Source organism: Argiope bruennichi, chromosome 11 (assembly GCF_947563725.1).
Source record: "Argiope bruennichi chromosome 11, qqArgBrue1.1, whole genome shotgun sequence".
In the NCBI taxonomy this organism is placed as follows: domain Eukaryota; kingdom Metazoa; phylum Arthropoda; class Arachnida; order Araneae; family Araneidae; genus Argiope; species Argiope bruennichi.
The window spans coordinates 79,196,228-79,215,510 of NC_079161.1; the positions used below are offsets into that span (position 1 = coordinate 79,196,228).

Below are 19,283 nucleotides of genomic sequence, written 5' to 3' on the forward strand. Positions count from 1 at the left end.
AATGTGTTTTTCGAACTTGGAACTCGTCAAATCTCGAGTTCAAACTTTTTGACTACTACTATATTCTCTCTATACTTCATACACGAGAAAGTAAAAAGAAATAATTCAGGTTTATATATTCGTATATTTCGCATTCTTATTCGCAGCCCATTGTCTAGTGGCTGAGCGTGAGGTCTTTGATTCGAATGAAGTAACTCTTTCGTTTCATCTTCTATGTAATTCCAGAAACGGATGCATCGTAATTATACAAATTATTAAAGCCGAATAATCACTTTTGATTAAAAAAACAGTCTATTTTTTCACGTCATCATTTTTCTAAAAATTTTTGACGAATATGGAAAATGCTCTGTAATAGATCAGATCAAAAAGTCATACGCATCCAAAATTAATAATAATAATAATATGTTTCATGTATTAAATGTAACGATGATTATTAATTTTCCTGTTTCTATGTCACTTATTGCCCTACTTGGAAAGCCTAATAAACAGAATACAACATTTGACGAAAATGAACTTCAATTCAAATAAAACAATGCAATAAAATAGATAGACTAATTTTGTAAAAGTTCGCTTGCAGAATTTTATATATCGAATATCCTCTCAAAACATATTCATAATATCATGTTACGTTTTGTTATAGAGTAATATGAATCAACTTTAAAATGTAATAACTGAAACAACTGACCATTAAACATTACATATTTTGGTGGAAAGGTTCATTTTTTTGGGATGGACATTGCGAAATATCCAAATTTTAAAAATAATTAGTAAAAACAAAAGAAGCGCTGCTCCAACTACAACCACGGTACTGCTTCCACCAAATTTTATTTTGTATGAAAGTTCATGATTTCTAGATGCATCGTCAGTGTTCTTTTTATCTTCTACCACCCTAGATGGGCATTAAAAATGAGAATGAGAAACTACCGGTATGGTGGTTGGTTCTCGCCACCCTGGTGGGTACAGAAAAAGATGGGATTGGCTACCTCCCATCAATAACAGGACGTACTTCTTTAGGGAAGGGTTATGCCATGGACGGTGATGGCCCATAGGACGCAATTACATTCCCCACCCAGTGTTGATATCGCGTTTGTCTGGTCATTCAGTTTTATCCGAATGCCTACAGGAGGGTTGGAGTAGTCAGTTAATGGTAAATGGTTATCGTCTGTCAAGGTCCAGTTTCGGAAGAAATGTCAAAAATATTTTTTCAATGTCCATTTTCGTTGGGTGTAAAACTCCTTCGCTGGGTGTAAAATAGAATCTCTCAGGCTCAACAACTGTACCGATTTCGCAACTTTGCAAGCATAGCTTACTAATCAGTTTAGATATAAGAGATGTAACTAAAATATAACCTAAGTTACAGATACATTGGTCTACAAAGTAGCGGTTGATTAAAATCTGATTTTTCTCCCAAAAATCGATTATTCTTTGTTAATAATTCGTATAATCATGTTACTTATAGTCTTAAAGTTACATAAAGGAGGGAAAAAATCTTGTCTTCAACACGATGAGATCCATACATATTGCGCTTAACCATAGCGCCAAAGATTAAAACGTGATAATACAATTATATAGGCAGTCTTGAATTTTTAATTTTCAGTATACATAGTATACAGAAATTATAGGAATCGTCAAATAATTTAAACTCGAGATCTTGACAAATCTCCACATTTTAGAACTCCATGAGTTCGAAAAACGCACTTTTGGAAAATGTCCATCTATGACAAAAATAACTCAAAAATGCTCTGAGCTACACAGATAAAATTTGGTATATAATCTTGAAACCAAATTCCCAGATTTCTATCAAATTTTGAGTAAAATCTGTAAGAGGAAGTCCGTCTATTCGAATATAATTTAACATGATAATTACAAAACGAAGAGATAAACATAGATACAAACATAGATAAAATTCGATACATATTTTTAACATTTATAATATAGACACCTGCCAAATTTCGAGCCAAATCCAACTAAGGATAGACTGTCTGTCGGTCTGAACTTTCAAAAGCAAGTAAATGCAATAATTTAAATATAATAAATTTGAGTTGGGATTTAGTGACTACATTTGCAGTTTTGTGTCCAATTTTCGTTTCAGTCGGTTGAGAAAAACGTGTCCAAAACACAAATTCGATTTGAGGATACTATTAACTCATGCCAGGAATTAATCGCCAAATAACTCGCCAAGGATGACATGATAGATTCAGTAAAAATGCTAAATTCACGCCAAAAGTTAATATTTCGTAACTATTGTATGCCAGTGCCATGTAAGGAGTTCTCTGGTATTGCAATTCATTAGAGATTGTACGAGGAAATTATGGCAAAACTACCACCCCCCCCCCTTTCAAACTTTATTACGTGTAGAACAATCTTCAAATATTACGCCTATTAAAAGGCTAGTCAATAGAGGTGAAAATAAATCTATCGATTAATGTACATAGAATTTCCCTATGTAGGATAATCTTGCATTCAAGTCAATATTTGAAATGTAGATTAAGTAATCAGGTGGGTCAATTTTTAAAGAAATAATATTTATCAGCTCATTTTATAACTCTTTATATACTTTTGATTCCCAAATCGGAATTTATCTCGGCAAATATCTATCTAGTTATATTGTTGCGCTTTAACTAGATGGATCTAGGAAGAAACAGAATCGAAAATAATTTCTCAGACTTCAAAACTTTGTTTGACATTATATAATTGAATTTTTGTATTAATTTGGAAAATATTTTATTAAAGAAGAAATAAAATATTGCGGTTAAAAAATTTTGAAAATCCCTTTTAAAATTCACACTTGGTTTTAATCGTTTGCAAACTTTTTCCAAATATTTTAGCAATATATTTTAAGAGAATTTGGCAACGTCCAGTATTTGAGTTATTATTATCGTCTGACTCTATTAAATATCCATTGAATTAATAAATACTACTAAATAGTTTTCTACTAAGGTGAAACTTTTATCGACTAGAAATATTTATTCTAATTAAATAAAAATTTTAAATTTATTGATTTTCGAAAATGTTTAATATAATTTTTTATACATGTAAACCTCGCAGCGTAATTTCTTTAACAAAGATATTTGAAATGTTATAAAATATTTTAAAGAAAACAAATTGTGGAAAACAAGAGTATTTTATAGGAATAAAATTTTTAAAGAAAATAGATTAATAGTGTAGGTAAACCTTTCACTTCGTCTAACACATTGGTCAGATCGTGACACTAATAATTAATAAATATATTTCATAATTCGAGACATTATTGAACAAGTTTCTGTATAGGAAACGATCTGGTGAGAAATAACTCATGAGGTATGCTCCAGAATACTGTGTTTTCTCATAAATCAATTATTTTTCAATTTAAACAAAAATCATTTAATAAATAGTATTTCCCTATAAAATAGTATGTGAATTGTTTATAATTCTACGCCTGGAACTGTATTTTCGTGCAATGGTAGATTATCTATGACAAACTGTGGAAAACGTTTCTCAAAACGTCTTCCAGTTTTTACAGGTAGACAAAATAATGGCAGAAACGCAGTGGAATTACAGTATATTTTTTATCTTTTAAGAAATGTAATAAATACTGATAAAAAATTGTTGCCTTTTGTTTAAAAGGTGGTTTTTACAGATCCGTAAAATAATGGCAGAAACGCCGTGGAATTACAGAATATTTTTTACCTTTTAAGAAATGTAATAAATACTGATGCATAAATTGTTGCCTTTTGCTTAATGACAACTTTTCTAGAAGTTTTTGATCACTACAGTGTATCAAAAGCTGTGTATCAAGTGTTGAATGCAAACGAGCATTACTGAGTTCGACATGTGCAATATTTGTTATACGATATACAAGAAATCCCCAAATCAGTTCTCTAAAGCCTTCTGTAATTAGGTATCGGTTTTGTCTAATATTTTGATATGAAGAAAGAGACCCTCTGATTTCTTAAGTATTTCTTTTATCGAGTTATAGTCAAGTTGACAGGAAAAATGTTTAACTTAATGTGGCATCATTATTTCAAAGTCATTTATAACTTTGTTTAATTTAATTGAGCTTTTTAATGTTTTTGAAAATCACATGAGATAATCTGTAAAACTTCAAAACCGTAAGAGATCTGAAAATTCATTGATGCGTCAAATATTTTCAACTCGGTAAAAAATAAAAATGTAGAGAGCAAGAAGTTTTGATTTACTTTACTAAATTATTAAAAAAAGTATCTTCCTTTTCTTTTAAAAATAGTTTAATGTAGTAATTGATTAGGTGAGTGACAACTAAACCCTTGCTATAAATATATTTAAATGTTATAATTACTTAAATATGTGTCACAAATACTGAAAAATTAATGTTTGAGTTAAGTTTTAGTAATTAATTTTTCATTAGAAAAAGGTATAAAAATTATTGCAGCTCGAATAACGCTGGACTTTATTACAGCTTTTTTAAGCAATCTTTAATCACAATAAGCAAAATCACATTTGTAGAATTTTTACATAAAAATGCCTTAACGTGATGTTATTTTTATAACTTGATAACATAATGATTATGCATTTATTTATTTATTGTTTTTATGGACTGCTTCTGGAACTGCTTTTAACTCAGATCAAATTTTCTTCTCGCTAAATAATCATGTTTATTTAAATATGTTTAATTACACTAATTTAATCATGTTTAAATTAGTCCCTGATTTATATTTAGATGAAACTGCTCTAAGTTAAATGATATGAAATTTTAATGCCAATTTTTGGAACATGCGCGTGAGAAAGAATTTAATGAACACCAACTGCTTTCTCAATGGAGAATTTATATAGAAAATACTCAGGTAAAAACTATTGATTCGTAATTGATTTATATCCAAATTGCTAATTGATTTGTATCGAAAATAAAGATCTTTAATAAAATAATGAATCCAATTCACATTCTTATTTTATATAAAATTGACCAGTCTTAGTTCTAATAATATTGAAAATAAGACTTCGTGTAGTTTAATAATTTTTGCACCACCATATTTTACTTGACAATAAAAGTAGATAAATCCAATTCGTTTATCAAAAATTTAATTATAATTTAGACAGTTTTACTTTCTCTGGAATTTAATTTAATTTATTTATTATCGTTTTCTATTTACATCGTAGCCATTCGTGTCCGTGTCAGTTATTACAGGAAGAATTATTTAAATTGCATAGATGGATTTTGAATTAATATATTCAGTCATTTTTATTTAAATAATTTTTGAGTACCAATGGAAGAATCTTAATTTATTTTAGCTGTTTTTTCAACTGTGAATTTAAGTTGAAAAGATTTGGGTAAAAAAAATGTTGATAATTATTTCCAGAATAAAGGTTTTTTTTTCTAACAAAATAATGGGTGAATTGAATTCATTCTCTCAATTATAAAAAAAATGACCAACTCTAATTCTAATATTGTAAATACATATTTTAATTCGATAATTTTGGAGTTTTATTTACTTCGACAATATAATTCTAATTCTTTCTTTAGAAAATTAAATTAGAATTTATTTAATTTCACTTGTTTACGAACCAATTGAGTTTCATCTGACTTTATTTAATTATTAAAAACTATATCAACTAATACGATGCAGGAAAAATTGTATCAATAAGCTTGAAAATAAATGGAACAATTAAACAAAGTCATAGTTTTAAAACATTCTTAAAATATTATTTAAATTATTAAATAATGTTTTTAAGTTTGTTTTTTAAATAAAATTGATGCAATTTGAAATGTTTAGTTATTTAAATTTAATATGGTATAAAAGCTGTCACTATGCAATGAAAATATCTGATTATTTGAGGAAATATGTTAACATTTAGAATTACTTTTTAACTAAGAATTTGTTTAAAAGTTTTTAAAAGTTCTTTCTTATCACTTGCAACAAATAAAAAGAAGTCGGGGTGAAAAATGGTTGCTTCAAGTTCAGAAGTTCATTGTTTGTTTGGAATTTTTTTTTGGTGATACATTTTATAGCTTACAGACTGTATTTAAATTTACGCAGTTCAAAACTATTTTAAATTTTTGCTATTTTTGTCATTTCTGAAGGAATATAATGCCGAAATACCTACATATATTAGCTTATTTAAAATTTATAATATTCTTAAAACAATAGAATCAAAAAATACGAAAAAAAAAAGATTATATAGCACTTCCAGACAAACATCTTGAAATATCATTTGCTAAAAGGAAAAAAATTGTGCTGCTGTGTTGGAAAAAATAAGCACCAGACGACTTTTCCAGTCATATTTTGCAATGTTAAAAGCACCATTCTTACTATTTTGCAATGCAGACAAGTCAAGATATGAGTATAAATAGAAGTGATTCATATACATAAAAGGTTGATTAATGGTGAAATATATAAAGCAAGGCTGAAGAACTAAGAGATTATTTATCCTGTGATGCTGTCTCGAATTCGACGTGAAAAATATAGAGAATTATTCACTCTGGCAGAATTGTTACAAGACGAAAAAGAAATGCTGTTGATATTATGTTTCGAGACAGAAACAAATGGATTAATTCAAGTTTAAAAATTACTACTTCAGAAGAATTAATTGAAGCATATTTGTTTAAAAACGAAACATAGATAATGATGGCCAAAGTTAGAGAAATGATTAATGATGTAATTTTTATTTGTATTTTGAATACATTATTTATTACTACATATAATTTCTATGTAAATAATTGTTATATCTTTTGTCTTAGTTTTTATTTTTTACATAACAGAAACATACTATCAAAAAGATATTTCATTCGTCAAAATATTTAATTTTTAGATCTTGATGAGTGAGTGTATTATAAATGTTGTATTTCTTGTTTGGAATTTTTATTCTTTCATGTATTTTTGGTCTACTCTGATTTACTGTTATTTGCAGAGAATAATGACTTCAAATTTAAGCAGCTGATTGCCTGAAATAAGCAACTTAAAGATGAATAAAAGCACAAGCAACAAGACATAAATTTTGTTTTGTGATTTTTGTTTGGAATTCTTCTTACTTTTTGTTCAGACTGATTTGCTAAAATTTATTGGAGACAGTGACATAGAAGTGAATGCGATAGATTGCTAGAAATGAAAACACAGCTGCTAAAGCATATTAACATATTCTGGAAAAACAATGAAAGAAAATTTCAAAGCAAACGATTATTGATAGGCAGATGTTCTTGACGGAAATTGCTAACTGTACTTGAATCAAATGAAGTTAAAAACTTTTGTCTATTCTTCCAGAATTTTTTTAAATGTTTTCTGGCAAATGTGTTCTTTATCTGTATTCTTGTACATACGTTGACTAGATGTAGGAATATATAGATGTGATCGTGAGCGAATAGGCTTTATTATCGTACCCGGACTAATTATGATGAAATCAAGAACTACAATTTGTAAGGTAAGGCAAATAAGTGTAAATCAGTATTTCTGAACAAATGGGATTCTTGTACTTCTGGTTCAAATGATAACTTTATCAATTTTAGAGCATCATATCTTGAATCTGTCTTGCTTTGGATGGGAATTATTTGAATGTGTGATCAACTGTGCTCTAATAAAAGTGGGTACAATGGTTGTGGTGCTCCAGACGATGATTGTTAATTGCCTTCATCTCAGCTCTTTCTGTAATGCTTGTCTAGAACATGGTGATATATTATGGTAGCTGTATTTCGTCTGTGTTCTTGTATACATGTCAATATTCCGTAGAAATGTGGCGGATTTGTAATGCGCGAGGATAGAACTTGGGAACTTGTGATTCGCAGCCGAGTAACAAGACTACAAGACAAAAGCAATTGCCTGTGTTTCGTAGCTGTTAACTGGTTTATAAACTTTCCCCCACAGTATTCTCCCTTCAGTGAGTGGAAAGATATGGGTGTTGAGTGGTGATGTATTTAGCTGCTGAATCTAATGTGCCTGTACCCATTTGAGTAGCGCCAAGCGTTATGGCGAGCGTGTGTGGGTGAGTGGTTGCCGTTGCGTCAAGCGAGTCTAAGCGAGTTTTGTGTTGGTGCGGCGTTTTTGTGTTGCTGTGGGTAGATGGCGCCACAACAGCTGTCCGAAGGTTGAAGGTTCATTGTCTAAGGTCACCAATGTGGCGTATTTGGTATGAGCGAGGACAGAACTTGGAACCTTGTGGTTCGCAGCCGAATAACAAAACCACAAGACAAAAGCAACTGCCGGTGTTTCGCAGCTGTTAACTGGTTTATAAGCTTTTCACCACAGAAATAAATGATTATATTTACTATCAAATATCGAAGGAGCAAACTTTATTATTGAATCCATTTAACTTCGATAGAATTGAGTTACAACGTTTTCATCCCCACTGACTCGAAAGAAGTTTTTTTTTGGAGGGGGGAGGGGATTATTTCTATTTGTAAATGAATGCGTCGGTTTGTTTTGTCTGTGAAAATTGTTACTTAAAACCTGAACAAGCTAGATGAATGGAATTTGTTGACATCTTTGCTTAGATAGGGATCAGCAGTGGGGGCCACCTCAAAAATGAGGATGATAAGCTTCCGTTATGGTGGTTGGATCTTGCTTCCTTGGTGGGTACAGAAAAAGGTGGGAGTTGGCTACTTTCTATCGATGACGAGGCTTACTTCCTATGGAAAATGTTGTGCAGTGCCAATGATGGCCCTTAGGACTCAACTATAATTCCCGACAGTTGCTGCTGTTTTGGTTGTCCAGTCATTTAGTCTTTTTCCATGTGCCTTCGAGCTAGTCGGGGTAGTCAGTTTGTGAATACTAAGATAAGGACTCCCACTGGAGACGACACCTTAGAAATAAGGATGAGAAGTTTCCAATATTATGATTGGTATTTGCCAACCGGATGGGTACATAAATGGTGAGAGTCGATTACTTCTTATCCATGATGGGATGTGCTTCCGACGCGAAGAATGGTACCGTGGCCGATGATGGTCTTTTGGACTCAATCAAAATTCCTGGCAGTGTTACTATTGCTTCGGTCCGGTCATTCAATTTATCCCTGTAACTTCGTACAGGCCAGAATAGCCCGTTGAGGTTACCAAGATAGGGAATTTGCATCTATCTTTGTAAGCATAGAAATCTATCTGAACGTGTACAATTGAAATTGTAAGCAATAAAATGAATTAAGTTGTTTTAGCACCAGATTTTGTATATTTAAACACCTTAACTGAAATAAGTAGAATGGTAGGTAAATGAATATGAATATAAATTTACCACTAAATTTCACAAACGTAATTTCAGTGTTTGAAGATATGTAACTGATCAAAATTCGTCGAAAGATGGAACGTTTGTCAGCCTTTCTATTTTCGTGCATATGGACGAAATACCTTTTAATATGCAGCAAATTACTATTACTAGGCATCATCCCATCCCTTTTCTAGAACATATTTACCTTTGAATATTGCAAAGTTTCTGATGAGTTGAAATGAATGGAAAGTTCTGAAAGAGATAATTATTTAAAAATACTTAAATATTTCAGAATAGGAATTGGGAGAAAACGAGATATTAAATTATATTATTATGGTTTAAAATTCTTTAAAGCAAATTTATAACTTCAAACTTATTGTTTATTTAAATTTATAAATTTATTTATATTAATATGTTTATTTATACAAAATGAATTGTTTTCCATCCACTTTTTCATTTGTTCAATAATTAAGAAACTTTTTTTTTTAGTGAAACTGTGCGTTTTTTTTAATCCAATGAAATAACCTCCTCTTTTCACAGCAGGTTTGATTGATGGCCATTTCGTCATGCCGTATAAAGTTTAGCCGTTTATTTTCCCCTTTTGCGGGGAATGTAACATCCACTTTATGATCGATTCTGTCCGTCCACCGACGAATATTTTAGTCATCGTGACAGAATTACTCCTATTTTACGAGCACGTAAAAACGAAGTAAACTATCACAATGGACTTCGATTAGAATGGATGAATTAACCATCCTTTTATTACTTCGAAAAAAAAGAAGTTAAGATATTTTAAGGCCTTAAGATTTACCTAAAGGGAGGATCTTAAATTATCATTTAGATGATATTTATAACTCTTGATGGAATAAATTTCTTTAATTAATTGTATTATGAAAATTGGAATAAAAGCCATTAAATGTGCTGATGAAATGGATAAATGGAGTTTTCAAATCTTTTGGGATCTCAAAATTTACCCTAGATTTCGATTTTAATATTATTTATGAATGTTAGAGAATGAATCAATAAAAAAAAAATTAAAATTAAAAGGCATTTAGTGATGCTTAGTAAAAGGCATTTAGATTTTATTAAAAGGTGAATTAGATTTGATTTAGTGAATTTCAAATAAAATGGAAAGGCATTTAGTGAATTTCAAATAAAATGAAAAGGCATTTAGTGAATTTCAAATAAAATGAAAAGGCATTTAGTGAATTTCAAATAAAATGAAAAGGCATTTAGTGAATTTCAAATAAAATGAAAAGGCATTTAGTGAATTTCAAATAAAATGGAAAGGCATTTAGTGAATTTCAAATAAAATGAAAAGGCATTTAGTGAATTTCAAATAAAATGGAAAGGCATTTAGTGAATTTCAAATAAAATGGAAAGGCATTTAGTGAATTTCAAATAAAATGGAAAGGCATTTAGTGAATTTCAAATAAAATGGAAAGGCATTTAGTGAATTTCAAATAAAATGGAAAGGCATTTAGTGAATTTCAAATAAAATGGAAAGGCATTTAGTGAATTTCAAATAAAATGGAAAGGCATTTAGTGAATTTCAAATAAAATGGAAAGGCATTTAGTGAATTTGAAATAAAATGGAAAGGCATTTAGTGAATTTCAAATGAAATGAAAAGTCTTTTAATGATACTGATTAAATTGATAAAGGAATGCTTCACTTGCCAACTCAATTAACTCCACTTCCTGAATTTTTATTAAATTTCAATATCAAAGCACTTGGTTGACTCTATAATCTATATATTCGGAGCAACCACTGAATGAAAAATCTTTTTTAGCTATTAAATATATAATGTGAGTTCGAACCCGGCTGGCCGAAGACTCCCTGTGTGTATGGTGGATGGTGCACGCATAAATCTGTTGTGGCCACAAAGTCCTTCATGTCGAGACAATACCACTTGGGGTACCGGTGCAGAGGTGATCGTTCTCTGATTCAGATCTAAATTACGATCTTTGGATGAGTGAATAAAATGCATGAATGAAGTACGCCCCGTAAAAAGAACTATGGCGAATGAGTGACTAAGATGTACTCTTGGCTCTAGATGGCGCTACTGAAAAAACAAGAGACGCTCTCTCGGCTTAAAATCGAAGACTTTGTTATCGGGATTGTCTTGGACAAGTGCCATAAGAAACAACGAATATATAATAATTTATTTCAGAAGCTAATTTGCCTAATAATTTGCTAAGCCAATTTTAATAATATTTTATTTTAGATATGCCTAATTTTTAATAATATTTTAATAATGTTTTAGTTTCCGGCTCGAGACCCGATTCCACTGAAGAACCGTCGTGTTAGCGGGCCTGGTGTATGCCAAACCCACCGGAGCCAAAGTCCTCTCGCTGGTGTGCCGTAGAAGCTTGGAGAGGGAGTGCCAGCCCAGGTATCGTCCTCGTCATCTGAGTGTGGCTCAAAACCGTACGAACTCTAGCGAAAATAACCCTAGCGTTGCTTTGAAACTGGATATTAATATAACTGAACTGAACATAAACTTAGCGAGCAAAATTAAACGCCGTCTTAATACTTTAATGACTTTAATAATAGTAATGAAGTGAAAGTTCATTTTTTTGCCATAATTTAAAAATAACTTTACATATTTGAAAGAGTTCAAAAATTCTGTTTGACTATGCATTATTTTTAATTAGATTTTCACGGATTTCAATCTTTCCCTTTTTTTACTTTCTAATTTATAAACCGAAAGTAATTATAAATAAAAAAAATGAAGAAATTCTGACTAATCTCAGCTATTTAGATCTTCCTGAGTCAGAAGATACATTTTGAGAATATGCTTACCAATCTGCAAATAAGATATCTCAAGAACGTTTCGATCTAGGATGGAATTTGGTACGTGGAATTTAATCCATATATGTAGATTTTTATCAAATTTATCAGATAAAGTATGTCATCCAGGCTATCCAAATAAACATGATAATTACACAACTTAAAGAGCTAGATACATTTTTGAGCATAGACATGCATTATCGCTGAAAAATGACAAAATGCAGCATGCTTTTCATTAATTAAAACTCCAATTAAAATGTTAAAAGAATCTTTTGAAGGTGTACATTCTCAACCTATGAGGTAATACATATTAAATTTTGGCGAGTTCGCAAATTGTACAGAATAAGTCTATGGCAAAGGATACCAACGTGCTCCGATTGGTTTAAGCCTTGGCATCTTTTTGGCAAAACATTGCCCAAAAGATGCCATACCGAAATATATTTTTACAAAAATAAATAAAATTTGTGGATTTATCCCCCTCCCCCCTATTTTTTATGGTTTACATGTAATATTAATCTGGAACACATATACAGCAGAAAAGATCCAATCCTGAAACCTAAATTCAGGAAATATAAAAATTACGATTTATTAAAATATTTTTGTGTGTGTTTCTTCGTAACATTATTTTGATATAACTAAAAAAATTAGCTACGAAATCACATATTCCATTAAAGCTTACATATTTATACGTTTTGGGCATTAAGTAATCCTCTCCCCATATGTAGTTGATGGGAAAGTAACAAACGTTCAGTAACAAGTTTCAATGACTGCATAAATTATCTAATAAAGGCACGGAAATCATAGAAAAATAAGAATTATTTAATTGCTGCATCATATGTTGAGTTATTACTTCCATATAGTTTTTATACTTCTGTGCATAAACAACATTGGTTACTTGTATTACTAGTATTATTAGTAATATTTATTATTATTATTAATTAGTATTAGTAGTATTACTTGAAATATTTAGAGAAAACAATTACATTAATAAAAATTAGATCGTGTTGATATTCACTCGTATCTTCCATAAAACTAATGAAAGGTCCAAGGTTTGAGCCAAATAAGCGAAAACTACACTATTATGAGAGCAAAACATTGCCAAAAAGATGCCAAGGCTTAAACCAATCAGAGCACGTCGATATCCTTTGCCATAGACTTAGTCTGTACAATTTGCGATCTCGCTAAATTTTGCAGCTCCATGTTAAGCGTTTTAGCCAATATAGCGCCAACTCGCGCGCCAATATATTAATCTTAATTATTAGTAGATATAATTCATAATAGTCTTTGTTCATTAAGAAATAAATATTTATGCTATCATAGAATATTGTCGAATTCATCTAAAACCATCAAATCCACGTTTATGATTTATATTAAATTTGAATTCAAATCTCTATATATAAAATGTTAACATACGTAGCACAGAAATCAAGCTTATTACTAATTATTGAATGGCAACAGTCAAATATAAACAAAATATCATAAAAATTTCATGTTGTAGTCATTGAAACAGGCGCCTCAATCTCGGGAGACACCCGAGCACAAGTCGAATGTGATTGGTTTGTCAGATCAGTGAATTGAAAACCGCCAAATTCGTTTTCCGCCAATTTTACAGTAACCCATTTTTATCTGCGAAGCGGTAAGCATTGTTTCGTATTGCAAGGATAAGGAATAAGCATAGAATTCAAATGTGCGTCATGCGGCGCTGAAATTTATAAATAAACACATTTATTTTAAACGCATTTTATAAAAAAACAATTCATAATATTTTCTTTTCAAATATAGAAATAAGAGCTTCTCCCTGTGAAGTTATTGCCTTAAGTTCCGAACACATATGTTAAAATGGATCCAGTGAGAGTCTTGTAGGTCTGTTCATTTCATTTTTATTGAAAGACAACATTTATTGTTTGTTTGTTTGTTTCTTATGGCACTTGCCACTGACAAGCCCGCTGTTACGAAGACAGCGATTTAAGCCTGAGGGGGAACGTCTCTTATTTTTTATAGCAGCGCCAACTAGGGCCAAGAGTACGACTTTGCTACTCACGCATCACTCATTCGCTTGCACAACCCCTTTTTATAGGAGGGCACATTCACACATCTCACAGATAGAACAACAGAAGAACAACCATGCCCAAACCGGGACTCGAACCTGGGACGCCCAGATCACGGGGAAGACGTGCTACCCCTATGCCAGGACGCCGGCAGACAACATTTATAAACTTATATACAATTCATAATATTTTCTTTTCAAATATAGAAATGAAAGCACACTTAGAAACATGTAGCAGACCCTGATTTCTTATATATCAGCTTTATTATAAAACAGATGTGAGTGTAAAATTTTAATCAACTGAATTACAAAACAAAATACTGCAGTACTGATATCTATTCCCAAATTAATTTCGCCAAAATACGCATCTAATTGCCAAAAGGAAAGATAAATAGCCAACAGAAGATTTTACATGACGTATAGTTTGAAGTCATGTGATCGAACGAACCAATCACATTCGACTTGTGCTCGGGTGTCTCCTGAGATTAAGGCGCCTGTTCATTGAACGTATTTACAGCTGTTACTAAATTAAACGATTCGCTTAGCTAATTAAAGGAGCTACAAAATATTACTAAAATTGTTTTGAAGATGCTTCGCTATGTGAACAAAGTGGACATTCAATCAGAGAAAAGAAAATATAAAAGAAATCAAGAAATAGGTTTCAAACAAAGAGTTTAAACAAACTTAAAAGTAGGCTTAACTTTTGTCAGATGAGCAATTGTGGTAAGACTTAAGATTAATGTACTGTTTCTCGCCAAGCACGTCAAAATCATGCCAATCGTCCAAAAACTCATTAAAAGCAATTCTGGATGTATACCAGTTTTTAAAGATGCAATAAAAATTGTCACGATTATATTTGGCGAGAAATCGTTCCAAAATTTTTCAATTTTTTTTTTTTTACCGTATATTAATCTTAAGTCTAGCCGTAATCTTTATGATTTGCCTATGAAAATTGATACTCATATCTTCGAAAATAATTATTTTATAAAACGGTTTTATGTAAGAGGTATTTTTCATGATATAAATTTCATTTTCGTACAATTTTTCATTTAACTTCAATATTATTTTTAATAATTCCATTTGATACGCTATCTGGAACAACGTTTTTAAAAGCCAGAATGGAATTCAAATTCTCTCTCAAAACATTCAAGCATGTGCTTTTGCCAATCATTCAATCCATAGTAGGATTTTTATTTTCCCTTTTACTTTGTAATATATATATTTTGCAATTTGCAATAAATTGTTTTAATTGATTTCATGTGTTTTAATCGTACTAATTATAAAATAAAATGTTTTTTTTTATATAAACGCATCCTATATTAATAATTTAACAGACTAAAACGACATTCATTTAGGCGAATAATCTGGTTACCAAAGGCGGGTGGAGGTGGTCCGGTGGTGAGGTCCCGGCTTCGGAACCGGAGGGTTTCAGGTTCGATATCCGATCCCACAGAATAATCCCACCGTGTAGGAGGGCCAAATCTGTCCGGGCCAAACGTCCTCCCGCTGGTGGGGTGTAGAAGTTTGGAGGCGGGGTTCCAGCTCAGGTGTCATCCTCCTCCTCTGACCACGCTTCAAATTACGAGGTCCATCCGGAAATAGCCCCAGTAATGTTTTAAAACGGGACGTTAATTAAACTAAACTGGTCGTCAAAGGTGGCTAGTATTTGAAAAATCAGTTTTTACAGTAATCATTGTTTAAAAATTTAAGGAATCACAAAACTTTTAAACTGTCTAATGCAATTCAAACTATTGCTACTGTATCAGTTAATTGAACATATTCATATGAGATGTCAGCACATAATAATACTGGTATTAGAAAACAAGCTTATGTACCTTAATGAATCAACCTTCATTGCGCCAGTTCATATAATTCAAAAAGACATCACTTAATTAGATGCAATAACTGGATGCATTGCATCGAATCCCAGACAATAGAAAAAACATATGGAACATCTGATGCTATAGAAGTCGAAAAATTTCAGAGCTTTTGATTCATCAGCTCCAATTTCCCACTCGAGATCTCCAAGCCAAAGCCTACTTCTCAATGAGGTGGCCGAGCAAAGTTAATTAGATCTCTCAAAGCTAGCTCTAAACCTAATTACTAACGTAATTGCGATTCTGGGAGAATGAAAGTGGCAACAGTGTAACGTGATCAATACTAAGCTTTGATTCAGGAGATTCATGCCAGGGACCGTTTCGGTTGAAGCTGAACTGAAAATTGTTGGTGATTTAGTTAATGAAAATCCGTCAAGTTTGGATCCATTAAAATGTAAGTTTTTTTTTTTTTTTTTTCTGGGAATTCTCTGCTTTTATGGTGAATGGATTTCGGATTGTTTTGGAATGAAGTGGTTGGAGGAAATTGGAATTCCTCTTGTTTGAGCACAAATGTGCTTAAAGTTTAAAAAATTGCTTCCTAATTTGCAGAAATGGTAATTAAATAAATAAGTCCTTGTAAAATTCCTTTATTTATTGAATATTTCTTGGAAATGATATAACGAATACCTTGAAGAGACATTTAAATAAACTTTTCGTATGGGAAGAGCAAATATTGATAAGTATTGCTTTGAATTTTAACATGTAAGCGATGTACAATGTAAAGTATATCTATACATATTATAAAAGGAAGTCTCCTGAAAGCGTCTGTATGTTTCAAAGAGAAACACTCGAGAAATACTTAACTGATGTTCGAAATATTTATACCATTTTGTAGGGCATTGATTGGGGAAGATGTTAGCACAATGAAGTCGTATCAAAACAAAACAATGGAGATTAATAAGTGTGATTTTAATAATTTTCCTACTATGATTCGCTCGTGCGTAAAACATTATCGGTGCTTTACACCTATCCACGCATTGCGAAAACATCAAATTGCGCATGCGCAAATAGCAAGAGCTGGGATATGTAAGACTGGTCAATAGTGATTACTACAAAAATTCCCTTTATATGTATTTTTTATCTGCAGAACAGCTTAATATGCAGAATTGTACTTATAATATATCACATTATTTCTTTCTAAAGTTGCTTTCGTGTTTTTTAATTAATTTTGCAGATATTTCGCATTCTCCTAAGACTTTCTAATGGCTCCTGTATGGGTGAAATAAATTAAGTTAAATATCCTTAAATAAAGAAAAATGTGAGTATTATACAAAGGGTGTTCAAATAAAAAGGTACGAAACCACATTGTGGATATAACAACTTAGGCCAGAGCACAACGCATCCCATTGATTCCTTGTTCCCAGAATTTCTTGAACCGTGACGAGACCGAGTCCTTCACAACGTCCTTGAGTTCGCAGTCCGAGTTGAAACGCTTCCCTTTCAGATGTTTTTTTCATGGGACTAAGCACATGAAAATCGCAGGGCGACATATCCGGGCTTTAGAGCGGATGGTCGATCTGCTCCCACTTGAACTTGGCCAGTTCCGCATGTGTGGCCTGGAGATGTATGGACGCGCGTTATCGTATATCGTAGAACAGAGCCACAGCCTTCATGAGTATCTAAGGTCTTTTGTTCTTGATGGACCTGCGTAGTTCTCGGAGTGTCTCAGCAATCGTCGAATTTTGCAGTGTGAACTCCATCCTGTTTTCACATGCACTGCCACCTCAATTGAATGGCTGTCTTTATAAGAGCCTCTGCACTCTCCTGCGCATGCTCCGATCTACGGCGGTAATCCCAATCGCATTCCTAGATGCCTCGCTACGTTCTCCCATAGCGGCATAGGCAAATATGTTAACTATTACGTTGTTACGACGTTTCGTACCGTTTCATTTGAACACCCTTTGTATAGGCTTATTGCAAGACATATAGCTAGATCTAGAAATATATAGCGCAGAAATATTTTGGAAGATAGGAGCATTTTTAAGTGATTTTTTTTTTCGAAATTAATTCAAGATTTTAAGTAAATAAAAATTGAGATTAATTAAAAACTAAATTTTTTTTTCACTTTCAGAGATAATTTTCGAAAATGTTATAGAACAAAAATACATTTTTTTAATACCATCTTAAAATTAAAGAAAAAAAAAAAAAAACTTTTTTTAGTGATACCAGTTTTGTGCAAATTTTTTCTGACTTTTGGTAACATGTTATTTATTTATTTTTTACTAACTTTGAATCATGGAATGATTTGTTGTAATGGAATTCTAACCATTTTCATTGTTTCATCAAATATTTAATTCTATGATTAATCATTTTTGGGAAGTTAATATAGGGAGAACCTCTTTATTATCTGTGTAATTTACATGGCAAATAAAGAAGTGTAGTTTCCGTACCGAGAAAGACGAGATTTGAACCTTACAATTACGTTTTTTGTGCTATAATGTCAAGGGACTTGACTCTATTTGATGCTTCATATACATAATGAACAGAGCAGGCATTAGTCTTAAAATAACACGCCTTTAATTTCTTCTACAATTCCATGCTTAAAAATATTTTTTCAAAGGAATAATGGATATAAATGTACGCGTAAAAAATTTAATTGAATGTAAACACAATAAAAATTTCCCACTGAACCAGTTTGTCGCCAAACCGACAATTTAATAAGAATTACAGAAGGAGATGCTTATCTCTGTGTTTACATGTTTAATGACTTCTGTATTTCAGATGGCTAGACACAAACCCATCAAAATCGGTATAAATATTGTTACGAACCTGTGATGCGGCTTCCCAGCATAGTTCCATAGGAGGTCCCAGAGCTTGGCGACAAACTTGACAACCATTTGGCGACTTGGCAACGAATTTGGCGAATTTGGCGCCAAAATAGATTATACCCGAAACATCGAGAATTTTCCCGACCCGTCCAGTAGGAATGGAGATACGCCTCGAACGTTCCTGATTGGTTGAGAGGCTTCTAGCCCCGCCTCCTGAGACCTATAAAAGGAGCTGCAGCTGCCGGGGAGTGACGGTGAGTCGAGTGGTGAACCAAGCGGTGAATTGGGTTGCGAACCAGTGGAATTGAAGAGTAGTCGGAACCGACCTTCCAGAGATAAGCGGAGCAGCGACGGAGTGAAGCTAGTGCTGAACTAAGCTGTGCGCTACTGTCTGCAGTAGAGTCTTGTTGTATGCTGCACTTCTCGGCTGAAGATAATTGTGTGCTGTATATAGTTGTCGTCTTTGTGTTGTCCTGTGTGTCTTCGTGTAAATAAACGTCGTTGTTTCATTTTCTACTGCCGCCTGCTGATTGAGTGTTCTCCACACCATATAACTCCCACTATCCAAACGAACCCGGGAAATTTCGTAACAATATGTTTTGGCTGAAGAAATATGTCTCTGAGAATGAATCCTTTAAAAATTTTAATTAGAATATT

At 32.1% G+C, this 19,283-nt stretch overlaps 1 long non-coding RNA gene across 1 annotated transcript in view; it reads left to right on the forward strand.

Moving 5' to 3' along the window:
- LOC129957614 (uncharacterized) overlaps positions 1–19,283 on the forward strand; it is a 269,845-nt gene that overhangs the window by 147,660 nt on the left and 102,902 nt on the right. The window contains exon 2 of the long non-coding RNA XR_008782793.1: positions 11,408–11,536. This is a non-coding gene — a long non-coding RNA (uncharacterized LOC129957614). The remainder of the gene's footprint in view (positions 1–11,407; positions 11,537–19,283) is intronic.